The sequence below is a fragment of the Neodiprion virginianus genome, chromosome 3 (assembly GCF_021901495.1).
Source record: "Neodiprion virginianus isolate iyNeoVirg1 chromosome 3, iyNeoVirg1.1, whole genome shotgun sequence".
NCBI classification, from domain to species: Eukaryota; Metazoa; Arthropoda; class Insecta; order Hymenoptera; family Diprionidae; genus Neodiprion; species Neodiprion virginianus.
In genome coordinates, this window is record NC_060879.1 from 14,604,895 (window position 1) to 14,618,932 (window position 14,038).

At 39.1% G+C, this 14,038-nt stretch overlaps 1 protein-coding gene across 1 annotated transcript in view; it reads left to right on the forward strand.

Moving 5' to 3' along the window:
- LOC124300690 (glutamate receptor ionotropic, NMDA 2B) overlaps positions 1 to 14,038 on the forward strand; it is a 1,918,249-nt gene that overhangs the window by 1,776,828 nt on the left and 127,383 nt on the right. The gene's annotated exons all lie outside the window — the stretch shown is intronic.

Consider the following 14,038-nt stretch of genomic DNA (forward strand, 5'->3'; position numbering starts at 1 on the left):
ACTTCTTTATTACGTGTAGGTTTCCGTGGATTTTTGAAACCTAAGTTTTCAGTGTCTCTATCCTTTTCTTCACATTTTTATTCTGCGGTTTCATCAGCGCTTTCAAAAGCATTATCAGTTACGTCCTCATCTATACTGACGTCGCTTTCATTACCGTAATCATCTTCATGCAGGCTAATATATTTTACATCTCTTTCTACTATGTCGACATATCTTGCAACCACTATTTTGTTATCGACAAGTACTCTTCAGCCTGCATCGCTATATCGTAGTAAAATTCCCATATCAGACTTTTTATCCCACTTAGATGACCTTTTGTGTTCCGGGTCTCTTACAATCACTCTAAAACTGTATAACCGTAAATTTTTACCACTTGGATACTTCGTTAAAAAAATTTCGTAAACAGTTTTTCTTTTTATCGTATTTGATAATGTATGATTTCTCAAGTATGTCACCACACATACTATGTCAGGCGATTATCATTTGTAAACTTTTGCTTCTGCTACTGAATATCGCGCCATATCCATTATAGTTCTATTGAATCGTTTAACTGTACCGTTTAACTTGTGCAAACATGCCGGAAAATTGATCATAATAATATCTTTCTCTTTGGTAAATTCATAAAAACGACTATTTACGTATTCTTTCCTGTTGTCACATCTCAATATTTTTATCTTTTTTCAGTTTGATTTACACTTTCATTTATAAATTGAAATCAACACTCAAAAACTTCCTCTTCAGACTTCATGCGATAAATGTTAGCTATGTTGCTATGAACATCAATCAAAGATGCAAAATATTTTTTCCGTTTGGAGCATCCGTCTTAAAGCTTCCACACATATGACAAAAATAATAACAGCAACGAAAATGACAACAACAACAACAATGACAACGCCACGCTGCGCGACCTAATGTACTGCTGGCGACACTGGACGTGAAGAACTCCTTCATCTCGGCCAGATGGGTGAACAGTTTGGAGACGCTGACAGATGACTTCAGGGTTCCATCGTACTTGCTCCAGGTTGTGGAAGAGTATCTCCAAAACAGACGAATAACATGTCAGACAATCAGAGGACAAGTGATATGACAGATCACCGCGGGGGTCGCCCTACGATCCATACTTCAACCAGACATCTGGAACTGTACTTACCACAGCCTGTTCAGACAGAAGCTTCCGCTGGGCGTTCGCTTAGTTGCTGATGACGTGGCGGTAATAGTCGAGCGCTCTCCAGAACTGGCGCAGTATGAACTTAACCAGACGATTAGACGAGTCGGACGATGAATAACTGACCACGAACTGCAAGTCGCAACGGAAAAGACAGACAAGTAACCCGCACCAGAAAACGCATACTGACGAGGCTAAGTATGACAGTCGGGACAGACGAGATCGACACAGGAGGGGAAGTCAAGCACCTGGGGGTGACCCTAGAAACGAAGATGACCTTCTGGTTTCATATACAAAAAACAGCCCGGAAAGCGGCCGAAAAGATAGCATCCCTCAGCGGCCTAATGAGTAACAGAATAAACGAAGGCTTTAATTGTCGACGACGCACTCGTTTCTCCCGATTCTCCTCTATGGCGCGGGGATCTGGGCAGATTTCCTGAAAAATACTGCCACGCGATGACGACGGTATAGAGACGGAGCACGTTGACGATCGCCTGCTCCTACCGGACTTTTTCAGCACAAGCCGACTGGACACGACACGAGAGAACGCGGCAACGATGGAAAGAGGCAGGACGCTACAGATGTGGGAACCACGATGGACAGAGGAGAGAACAGGTAACTGGACGATACAGGATCTGAGACCGTGGATCTGACGGGACTTTGGGGACGTAAATTTTTACGTCACCCAACTTTTGACGGGACATGGTTACTTGAGATGATACCTGCACAACATAGGCGGAGTGCGAACACTGAACTGTACATACTGCGGACATGAACGGGACGACGTGGAACACACGTTCTTCGAGTATGGCCGCTGGACAGGACTCACAATCAGACACAGACTGGAATAGGTCGTCGGAAGCATCACCTCCGACAACGTCGTTGAGGGAACGCTTCATGGAACAAAGCAGTGGCAACTTGTTGGAAACTATCCTGAGATGACAGAACGTAGACATAACGAACCTGACATAATGAAACTGCCGTGACAGATGAAACAGAAAGGACGGATAGAGCGATGGTACGTACAAAGACAGATCCCCCAAACAGAAGTGATATTAATATAGTCCGCATGACTGGTGTAAATCCGTAACTCGGATGCTGCAACTTCTCAGGAAGAAGAAGTAATAATATTACTGCCAACACCCGCCAAGTCCGATAGGGTATGTTTCTAGGAGGCGCAAATGCCGGTGCGGAGCAAGAGGGAAAATGCATCAGAAATCATCATCAGGTGGCGGCAGCTATCTTCAGATGTTCATTAGAAACACTCGCATTCGCACAATTCTGCAGGAGAACTGCAGAAATCCTTGACCAGGTGTATCCAGACCGTGTTCAAACCTCAACCCGCCAATTCAGTGCCTGATCGACATGGTCTGTTTTACAATTTTTATAAGTTGCCGCTCAGCTCCTATGTGGTAGGCTTGGGATTTGAACTTAAGTCCTTCAGTTCGGCAGTCTCGCACGCTACGCTACTACGGTCAGTCAAATCAGTAAACAATTTCCAAAACATATTTTACTCTATTTCTGTTATTAATGAATAATAAATTATGCATCTTATTTTCTGAACAAGATTCACATTCCCTAATCTCCGGACTCAAGCTCATTTGGAAGGCCCGTTAACAACTGTTTACATGATGTACTTCGATGACTAAACTTCACATGGCCTAAGATTCTTGGCCATCTTTCCTTTTAACTCATGCTATTTGGACATTCGGCACTGTTTACAAAAGTCCGTTCATGTTTTAATTTACTTTTCATTTTGTAAGTTTTGTTTGCTTTGAATGCTACTGTCACGTGCGGAGCGGTCTCGCACGCGACTACTTAACCCTCTACGAGAAGCGTAGAGGTTTATATTTATTTGTAAGTGGATAAGTAGGTGATCGTCCTCTACAGGGCGATCCTGGAAATTCGGTAGGAGGATTCATTATTAATGTTGTTAGAAATATTTATGAAACGCAAACTTTAATGATATAACAAATGAAAACAGCAAGTGAAAATGCGAGACGAGGAAGCAGCGTTACAAAGTAAATTCTTATTCTAGCTATTCCCACTCATACTTTTACTCACTCTTCGGTGGTTACAAGTCCGAATGGCTCACACACACACTTTCAACACTCTCAAACACGATTAACTCTACACGTCTCTAACGAGTTCGTGGCACAGATTCTAACAGTTAATGTCTAGCTTCGGAAGGCTGATATCACGATGCGAGATGCTCCTGCGACCGCGAATAGAATTAGATGAGTTCTCTCTAATTCGTCGGTGACGCTCAAAGACTGATATACGCTATACATGATAGCTTCTGAAGGAGCCTGGTTCCGTTGACGTTGGTTTTACTCTGTCTCTAACGGGACTGACTTCGCTCGCTCGCACGACACTTTGCAAATTTGAAACAAAGGCTCGCCTCGCGATGATCATCCTCGAAGCGCGTGATCTCGCGCTCGCCTCATCCCGGTGTTGATTACACCCGGGATCCGGCGAGCGCAGGAACGCTGACGTTGCGATGGTTTACTGTACCGCTGCGCTTTTGTCGTGCCATGAACAGAAATATGTATAAGGGTGTTATATTTTATGAATTTAATAATGGCTTGACAATAATTCTCAGATTATACTTCCTCAATTTATATTATTTTAAGAGTAAAGCAATGATATATATTTATATGTATGTGTACACAGGCGGCCTACGTGACACTACCTCTATAACTCTCTTATTTTCGTCAATAATTTTGGCACATTCCTTTAGAAACTATAGTATTATTTTCAGTTAATTTTCCGCAACTTATGAAATTTGCAGATATATCTTATGCGTAAAACAGACTTTTCATATTTAGTTCATTACGTTTACCGAACGCATCAAAGTAACTCACAGCATTTCCAACTTTCGTTGCTCTTATCGACCCATTATCTCCCAAGTAAATATTTTCAGATTTTTGAAGTACAATGCTATTGTCAAAATTATTTTGATCATTGACTGTATGATCGGTACAACCCTTATTAAGTAACCATTCTAATTCATAATTACTCAACCTTTTCGTTTCGGTGATGTGTACCGCATGTGCTGTTGCTACCCAGGCGCTCGGTCCCGATCTGCTCTGCTTGCTTGTGAACGCACTTTGTTGACGACGGAAGTTACCGCGTACTCTGCCGTAGTAACCTCTTCCAGCTCTGCCTTGGCTGCGACACGTGTTGACCCTCGTCATGTTCCACCATTAGGTCCTTCTTGGCCGCCATCTTATCACTCTCTTGCAAAATACCCGGTTCTTCCACACTTAAAGCAGCTTCTTTTTTGGTTCTTCGTTGCTGCAAATATATATTTTTTTCATCATGCCCACTTTGATTCTTTGGTTCAGCTAGTTTAATTTTATTTTGCACGTAGTCTCCCGTTTGATCTTCATCCCTTAACGTATCAATCTGTTCATCAATATAACTGTATGACTCCGGCAACGTGTTTAGCATGTAATCCAATTTTTATTTTTCACTTACTTTAGCACTTACGACTTTTAACAAATTTACTGTTTTTGCGAATTCACTGAAAAATTATGTCGTATCAGTATAATTATTTAATCTCATTCTTTCTAGTCTATTCCTGCACGCAATTTGAAGAATCATTGACTTCTTTAGATACATATTATCTAAGTTTTTCATAATCTCGTAAGCTGCTCTCTCTTCATTGACAAATTCTACTTGCTCGTTTGAAAGCGAACTATGTATAATATTTATAGCCTTTAAATCTTGTTCATCCCAGTAATCTTTGTCTCATGAAATCTCATCCCTAGTTATCACTGTATCATATTTCTCAAACTTCAAGAACATCTTAATTCCCATTTCCCACATAGTGTGATCTTCACCATCGAATACCAGTATCGTCATTTCATTTTTCTCCAATATGTTTTTGTTTTGTTTTCGAATGTTTCATCGTGTTCAAAATTTCTCACTGGATTTAAATTTTACATGTGTTGATAATTGCATCACCCAAACACACCGCGGACTGTTACCATGATAAAAGTTTGGTAATGCTTGGAGTAATTAAAAAGCAGAAAACATTTCAATTGCGAAATGATTTAATAAAACAAGAAACTTGAACTTGGTGATACAGATACAAGCCATTCGACGTTCTCTGCTCTCACCCGCTCTTAATCTCTGCCCGCGTTACGAATTTTCTCTGACACATCACGCGACATCACACATATATGAGGATTAGGTAGGAACAGACATACATGTGTGATGAGTCTACTCTCGTTCTCGTACAATAAACGTGTATTCTAATTTCTAACAGACTTGTAGTGTCTTCGTATCATCGATTGCGTTTCCTGAAATTGTTCATTTCCTACCAAGCTCCGAAAGTTTGAAGAAAAAGTGTGTTGAGCAACTCCAAAAACACCATACTCCCACATATTGTTCGAATTACATTAACTCACATGCAAGGTATCTCAGGTTGATCTCTGATTGCAATCTATTCCATATATGTGTGGTGCATAGAAAAACAAGCAGCACGCATTTTTTCCGTCGCCCATGAAACACTTCAAGGGGCGAAACAATTCGCCCTGAACCCTAGATAGAACCAAACTTAGAGGTTTTGCGCTGTCAGTCAATATACAAGAAGGTTTCTAAGCCACTGTGTTTACTTAGTACTGACGTCAGCCCCCTACTCCGACGACAGCCTCGATTCTTGCAGTACCCACAGTCCAACCATACTATTATCTGATATTTGCTCTCCGATGAGAAGACTCTTACCGATGTAGTGATGGGTGATTTAGTCATTCATTTATTACTTATTTATTTTTTTATTTCTCTCCACTCTCTGATAAGCACACTCTTATCGGTAGATAATCCTGTTTTTCCAAATCAATTTTTTGAATTTAACGGAATTCTAAGTTTAAAATGACGGTTGTTTGCAATAGATATACATATGAATGCTACGCAAATGAACGATACGCTTGAACTTCAAGTTTTGTAATTCTTCCATGGTAATACGCACAAGATGCATCGGACTGTCATTCGGCATTTTTTCGTAACCGCTCATTGGAAGAGGTATGCAGGTTCACACACGTTTCCCAATATAGCGGCCGAAGGCTTTTGAAATGCATAGTTTTTCCATTCACATAATGATTAGAATTTATTTTCAGCTTACCCTTTATCAATCAGATGAATGACCTCGTACACATTTTTCCCCAAACATTCGCTCAAAGCATCGGCAGAGACGTGCAGGTTTACAACATGTTTTCTCCGATACGGCGGTTTCACTTTTAGAATGCATTGTTTTTTATTAACATATAATATTCTATATTTCTTTATATCCTCAGGAGTTCGGGAACTAACGCCGGTAATTGAGGACAATAGTTTCTCTGTAATAATGAAGATGAAATTCATTATTTGTACAGTTTTACGACTACCATTTATGTCAATTACCAGGCTCTTATAACAAAGCAACAACATTCAGTGCTTATTATTCGCAATGTTGTTCCCGTATTTATACAAGTTTTGATAAAAGTCGTTTAAATTCCAATGAATATCTTTAATAGCTTTCTTCAAATCAATTCATGTTTCTATATATGTTCGACTCCTTTTCTTCCATCTTTTCTCGTAACACATGTCAACAGCAAGATAGCAAACAAAACGGCGAAGCAAGATAGCGGATAAGATGGTAGGCAAAATGGCAGGACAAGATGGCGTGCTAAGATAGCAGACAAGATGACGGACAAGATGGTGGAGCAATATGGCGGAACAAGATGGTGAACAAGATGGCACACAAGATGGCAGAGCAAGATAGCGGAGCAGGATAGAGGAAAAGATAGTAGAGAAAAATGGCAGACAAAATGGTGGACACGGTGGGGCAAGATAACGTAGTGACGGGGCAAGATTGCGGAGCAAGATGGCGGGGGAGTATATCGTTTTAAAATAATAGGCTAGAAATGTTGATAGCTAACAAACTTTCCCAAAATTTTTTGACTCCAGATATATTTTCATCCGGAGAAAACGCTGCAAATATAAATCAAGATGGCCATAGCTAGGGGAATATTGGTAGACTAACTGTAGTCAACATACCGTTTAGAAAGAACGGTAGGACATTTCAAATATAGAACACAGATGTACAACGATAAGAATTTATTGTGGAGAAGGACATGGTTGGTATACGTATAAATCGCGATCATTATTCGGTTCCACCTAGCCCAATATACTTAAGCAATAGTTATAAAAGTTTATATATCGCTGAACTGAGTCATGAAATTTTTCACACCATGAGGGGAAGCAATACCAAGCCAGGTTTCACCCTACCGGTTTTTCACGTGCCACGAAAATGCATGTCAGCTGTTCCAACAAGAAACCATACTTGGAAAGGTAGCCAAAGAGACAAGGCCTGGACACGTTCGATAAATTCGGGACCTTGGACTTTCTCTGGTTATGACGATCATGTGGACGCCAGACGCCTTGCCAGGGGCTGCAGGCTGAGGGTCCCACGCCAAGGGCCTCACGAATGTGACGTAGGTGTCTCTAGGTTTTTTTTCCAACCCATGCCGGACCACTCATGGAGGTACTTGGCACTGCCTCCAACCCTCCTGGGTTCAGTCTATACATATATTAAATGTTGCTTAACCATAAACCGGTCGCTGTCGAATCGTCGCCGTCGAAACGTCAAATCGTCGAGTCGTCGTCGAGGCTTCGCACTCCAAGGTGCACTTTCACCCCTGGTATTAAAGACCCGATTCCATGAGTATACGTTGCTCTCGTACAACACTTGTAGTTTTGTCACATTGCTTCGTTATCAGTTCACACATTACAATTGTACCCTGATACGTTTCTTTATCAGTAGATCTACGTGTATCTACCAACTGGGAATGCACAACCTCGTATGTGTATCACTAGGGTGATCCTTATTTAGGGGTCGGACGCATTTTTAATCAGACGCCCCCCAAATCGGCTCCAAATAATTTTAAAAAAATATCCTCTTTTTTCAGATCTTTATCTAGCCTCTAACCCCTCCCCCCCCCCCCCCACCTCGCCCGGGGGGTAAATTTCCCCATTTGAAATACACATGTTTCCGCCATATTCTCAGAATATATTTCATTCTAAGAGTAATGATTTCTTAAAAAAATTTGTAACTGCGAGATTTTAGTGTTCATTGGTCCTACTATATGAAAAAAATTTCACAATATCATACGGATCAATTTAGACAAATTGCACACCCTTCAACTTTATGAAGCATAGTGGTAACCCACGTTACCACCTCGATTTTCTTGAATTTTTTTAATTTTTTTACTTCTTAACGTATTCAGATCCGGTTTTTTGCATTTTTTAGTTACTTTAGTCATGAAAAAACATAAAAATACAATCTAATCGGCATAATTGTTTATAATATAAGTTTTATAAATAAAAAAACTAAAAAAAATCCCATTTTTTTCGGAAAAATTCATTCGTGAAGGATATATCCAAGGGAATAACTTGAAATTTGGTGAGAGTGGGTTTTTGCGGTCACTGATTACGAATCCGATCTCAGATTTTTCAAATTCAATATTTAAATTTCAGTTTTCACCATCTTGAATTTTTGCGTTTTGCAGATTTGATAGCGGATTCGTAATCAGTGACCCCAAAAACCCCCCGAGTGAGAATTTTTACGATTATATGACCATTTAAAAAATGTATGTTTCAAAGGTTTAATCTGACTTTTTTTTCAATTCAACAAAATATGGTATCTAAATGTGAAAACAACGAATGTTTTATAATTTTTCTCCTCCTTAGGTCACACAGGATTATAAGGTAGGATATTGCATACAAATTTTTAGTTGTGGGACCATGCCAATTTTTTTTATGCTCTTTTTTTTTATCGAGCGTGCTCGTCGTCTCCACCAACCAATCACTATTTTCATCCGAAAATTCATCCTCCAATCATGATTTTTCCATCCCTCCGTAAGCGCGTCTATATTTCATCCAACTTTTTCAATCTATCTTTGTTCGAAATTCGCGCTCAACTGGCTGTGGCAGCACCTGCCGAGTCATACTCGCGGGGTGGGGTACAGATTTGTTGCTCCCGGCCCTGATCAACCAATGACGGTGAATTCAAGAATGAGGACCCAACTTCCGCGAAACGGCCCTGGCCTTCATCGCACCATCCATTACTGTTCGCTCGTTAACACGCTGTACAACGTGCGCGAGAACGCTCAAGCATAAAATTGTAATAACTCTTCTCGAATTCGCTCAAACCAAATAAAACTTTTTGTCAAATCGGATATCTTATCGCTCAATCGTGCGTTGCACTCAACCGTGAACTCTTGGACGTAACTCATTGACAATCAGTGAATCTCGATTCACGACCACGTGGTCGGCGAAATTCTCACGCGACACGCGACACACGTGGTGACTCGTGGTGCACTCGTTTCATTCTTCTCGACTCAGTAAATTTTCTCATTCAATTCAACTATTGAAAAATCACAAACCATGAATTGGGATTATTTATTTAGATAGTGGCTGTAATTTCGATATCGTGCTTTACGAGTGCTCGATGTTTCTTTCTTAGTTCGATTGAATTTATTCGTCGCGATCATGTCTATGCGATCGAATTCGCGACAAAAAATTTATCTAATCGGTAATCTAGATACGCAGATTTACGGAAATAAATTACCATCGAAGCAGCAAATACTTAGAGTTTTATTTTTCAACATCAGAGAAGTAAAACTAAGTGTTCGAGAGAGTGCAAAATTAGTCGTGAACGAAGTAAAAATTTTCTGGGAAAAAGCTCGCTTACCCACTCAACAAGAGTGTCGGTGCATAGAAAATGTGGTGGCATTGCACCAGAAATGGGCTATTTTGCAAACAAAGGCAGGAAAACCATCAAACTTCGAAAGGGAAGAAGCGTTCTGTGATGATATTAAGAAATTATTTGATATTGCTCACGGTGATAATTTGAAACAGTTAATGATATAAGAAGGGAGTTTCTAGAAAACCAGAGACGAGAGAATTGGATCGGCTACATCAACAACATCGAGGGCATATTCCAAAGAATGGAACGAGAAGAAATACGACAGAATCAAATAATGACTCAGAGACAAGAAAGGAGCCAAATTAATCAAAATATTTTACGTAAGATATCCATCATTAGATTATTGACATATCTTTGAAATTCACACAAACATTGTGTAACTGGTGACTAGATAAAGACGCTTTGCGGATAATTTTAGATTCTTGTGATTTTTAGTTAAACTTTGTAGAGATTAGATATTTAACTTAAAGAATATTGATTCCTATCGACTAAGTGATGGGTTTGAATTTGAAATGACCATTTATTATTTATTATTTATACATTATTGTTAATTATATGATAACTTTGATGGTTTGTTGTAGATGATTTAGCCGAATTAGCTTTGAGTGACGAAGACCCCTCCCAGAGTCTCAGTCAAAAAAGTATTGGTATTTATTCAAGTATTTCTCTGGAATATGATCGTGAAGATGAGGCTGGACCATCAGCACCGAAGAAATCGCGAGGCACTGTTAACATTTTTACCGATAAAATCGTTGCGGCTCTCGATAGATGCAAAATGAGCGACAGAGATGCTGTTTACTTAGTCGCTGCTATAGCAGAGGGCTTACACGCCGATTTAGAGTCTTTATCTATCAACCGATCATCGATTCGTACATATCTACGGAAAGTCAGAAAGGCTAGAGCTTCCAAAATCAAGAATGTTTTCGAAAATGTTTAGTTCAATGCTCTCGTTGTACATTGGGATGGGAAGGTTTTACGCGATTTGGTCCAACATGAAATGGTTGACAGACTTCCTGTTGTGGTGACGAATGGTGAGGTTATGAAGCTCTTAGGTGTTCCTGCGTTAGAAAACAGCAAAGGTATCACTCAAGCGAAAGGAATTTATGACGTTCTTGAAGATTGGGGTCTTCTAGAATCAGTCAAAGCTCTGTGCTGCGACACAACAGCGTCCAATTTAGGACATAAGAATGGTTCTGCGATTCATTTAGAACGTTTGTTGCAAACGAATATTCTGTATCTGCCCTGCAGACATCATATATTCGAATTGATATTGCGCAGTGTATTCGAGAAAAAATTGCCCATAACAGCAGGACCAAACGTTCCACTCTTCAAGAATTTTCGAGAAGCTTGGGATTAAATTGACAAAACAAGATTCGAGAGTGGATTGGAAGATCCACAAGTCAAAAGAGTAATTACACCCGAGCATATCAGGATGATAAGTTCATTCGTATACAATTCATTGACGAAAATTCAACCACGAGATGATTACAAGGAGCCTTTGGAATTAACTCTGATTTTTCTTGGTGAAGTCCCATTGGATAAAGTTACATTTCGCTATCCTGGAGCCTTCCATTATGCAAGATGGATGTCGAAAGCAATTTACTGCTTAAAAATATTCCTGTTCAGCAGTCAATATGGAATAAGTGGAAAGGAAAAGGTAGCCGTTCGGGAAACATGCATTTTCATTGTAATGTTGTATATCGAAGCATGGTTCACCGTACCACTTGCAGCGGCAGCACCGAATCACGACTTGCAATTTTTAAAACATCTCTACGCATATAAATCTATTGATGAACAAGTTTCAAATGTCACGCTTCAGAAATTCAGAACCCATTTATCGTATTTGAGTCCTGAAACAGTTGCGATGTCGTTTTTCGATGTGAACGTATCGTTGGATATCAAACGCAAAATGGTTGCTGCTATGAACCCGTACGATGAGATCGACGAAGTTTTCCCGAAACGAATCCAGATCAATCATGCTGATATTGGAGCTTACTGCGACAAAGAAATTGATCATTTTGTTACGCCTCAAACAAGAAACTTTTTCGCAAGGTTTGAAATTGATGAAAAGTTTTTGGAGACTGATCCAGCGCTTTGGTACGAAAATGCAGCATATCAGAATAGTTCAAATATTGTGAAGAACTTAAAAGTTGTGAACTATGTGGCAGAAGGAGGCGTTCGGTTCTTTACAGAGTACAACGAAATTCTCACTAGAGAAAGAACAAAAACAATTCATTATGCAGCTCGTAAGTGAACATCGGAGGATGTTGGAAGATGCAAAAAAAGAAACGGTTATGAAACGTATGTAATCCAGTTCTATCCATTTTTTAATATGACCTGTTTTTCATATCTTCAATAAATCTGTTTCTACCAAAATTCACTAAACTTTTCAACTGTATTGGGTTTTATTTCCCCAACTCTTACCATTTTATCTGCAAAAATACGAAAAACCATTCAGAGAAGGCTCATGTTATGCCCTATAGGGTAAGAATCTCGATTTATATTAACTTGAGATGATCCCAAAAACCTTTTATTTTGATCAAAAGTGAATATTTTAGGTTCGTATTACGATGTTGTAGAAAAATAGAAGCATACAAAAATTGGCAAGGTTCAATTACTGAAAATTGGTATAGAATGTCCTACCTTACAATTCTGTGTGACCTTAAGAGGAGAAAAATTACGAAACATTCATTATTTTCACATATAGATACCACATTTTGTTGAATTGAAAAAAAAGTCAGATTAAACCTTTGAAACATACATTTTTTAAATGGTCATATAATCGTAAAAATTCTCACTCGGGGGGTTTTTGGGGTCACTGATTACGAATCCGCTATCAAATCTGCAAAACGCAAAAATTCAAGATGGTGAAAACTGAAATTTAAATATTGAATTTGAAAAATCTGACATCGGATTCGTAATCAGTGACCGCAAAAACCCACTCTCACCAAATTTCAAGTTATTCCCTTGGATATATCCTTCACGAATGAATTTTTCCGAAAAAAATGGGATTTTTTTTAGTTTTTTTATTTATAAAACTTATATTATAAACAATTATGCCGATTAGATTGTATTTTTATGTTTTTTCATGACTAAAGTAACTAAAAAATGCAAAAAACCGGATCTAAATACGTTAAGAAGTAAAAAAATTAAAAAAATTCAAGAAAATCGAGGTGGTAACGTGGGTTACCACTATGCTTCATAAAGTTGAAGGGTGTGCAATTTGTCTAAATTGATCCGTATGATATTGTGAAATTTTTTTCATATAGTAGGATCAATGAACACTAAAATCTCGCAGTTACAGATTTTTTTAAGAAATCATTACTCTTAGAAAGAAATATATTCTGAGAATATGGCGGAAACATGTGTATTTCAAATGGGGAAATTTACCCCCCGGGGGAGGTGGGGGGGGGGAGGGGTTAGAGGCTAGATAAAGATCTGAAAAAAGAGGATATTTTTTTTAAATTATTTGGAGCCGATTTGGGGGGCGTCTGATTAAAAATGCGTCCGACCCCTAAATAAAGACCACCCTAGTGTATCACCTATTTGTCATCGGGATTTATGAAATTACTCTGTTTGTGTTTAATCCTGATTTCGTTCACACACATTGAGAAAGTACAAGCACAGCAGAAAAATCTGATCTTGCTAACGCATTATTCCAACAATCATATTCTACAAGTCAGACTGTTGTCCTTTTGTCCTAAACTTCTTATTCCTTGTACGTCAATTTTGTTAAATTTCAATCGAACGTGATGGATCTTGACAAAATGAACCTTGTCTGCCACCTGGAAACTCTACCAACCAAGACTATAGCAGATCTGCAAGTCAGGGAGAAAGTGTGACGTGATGAGGGTAAGACACGTCAACACTAAGTTCGGTTCGCGTATCAACTAGCGCTTAACGAGCAATTTGAAATCTTCCTTTCACCAAGAATCGTTCGTCTTATAGAACGCGATATCGATTAATTCCCGGAAATCCGTAAAACGAAAGTTGCAGATCTATGAAGAATCTATGTCTAAAATATCTTGGAGGTGAATGTAATAAAGGGTCTAGCCCAATAAGCACGTCAAAAATGCCTCGGAAATTAGCGGCCGGAAATAGGGGCGGAAGATTTGTCATTC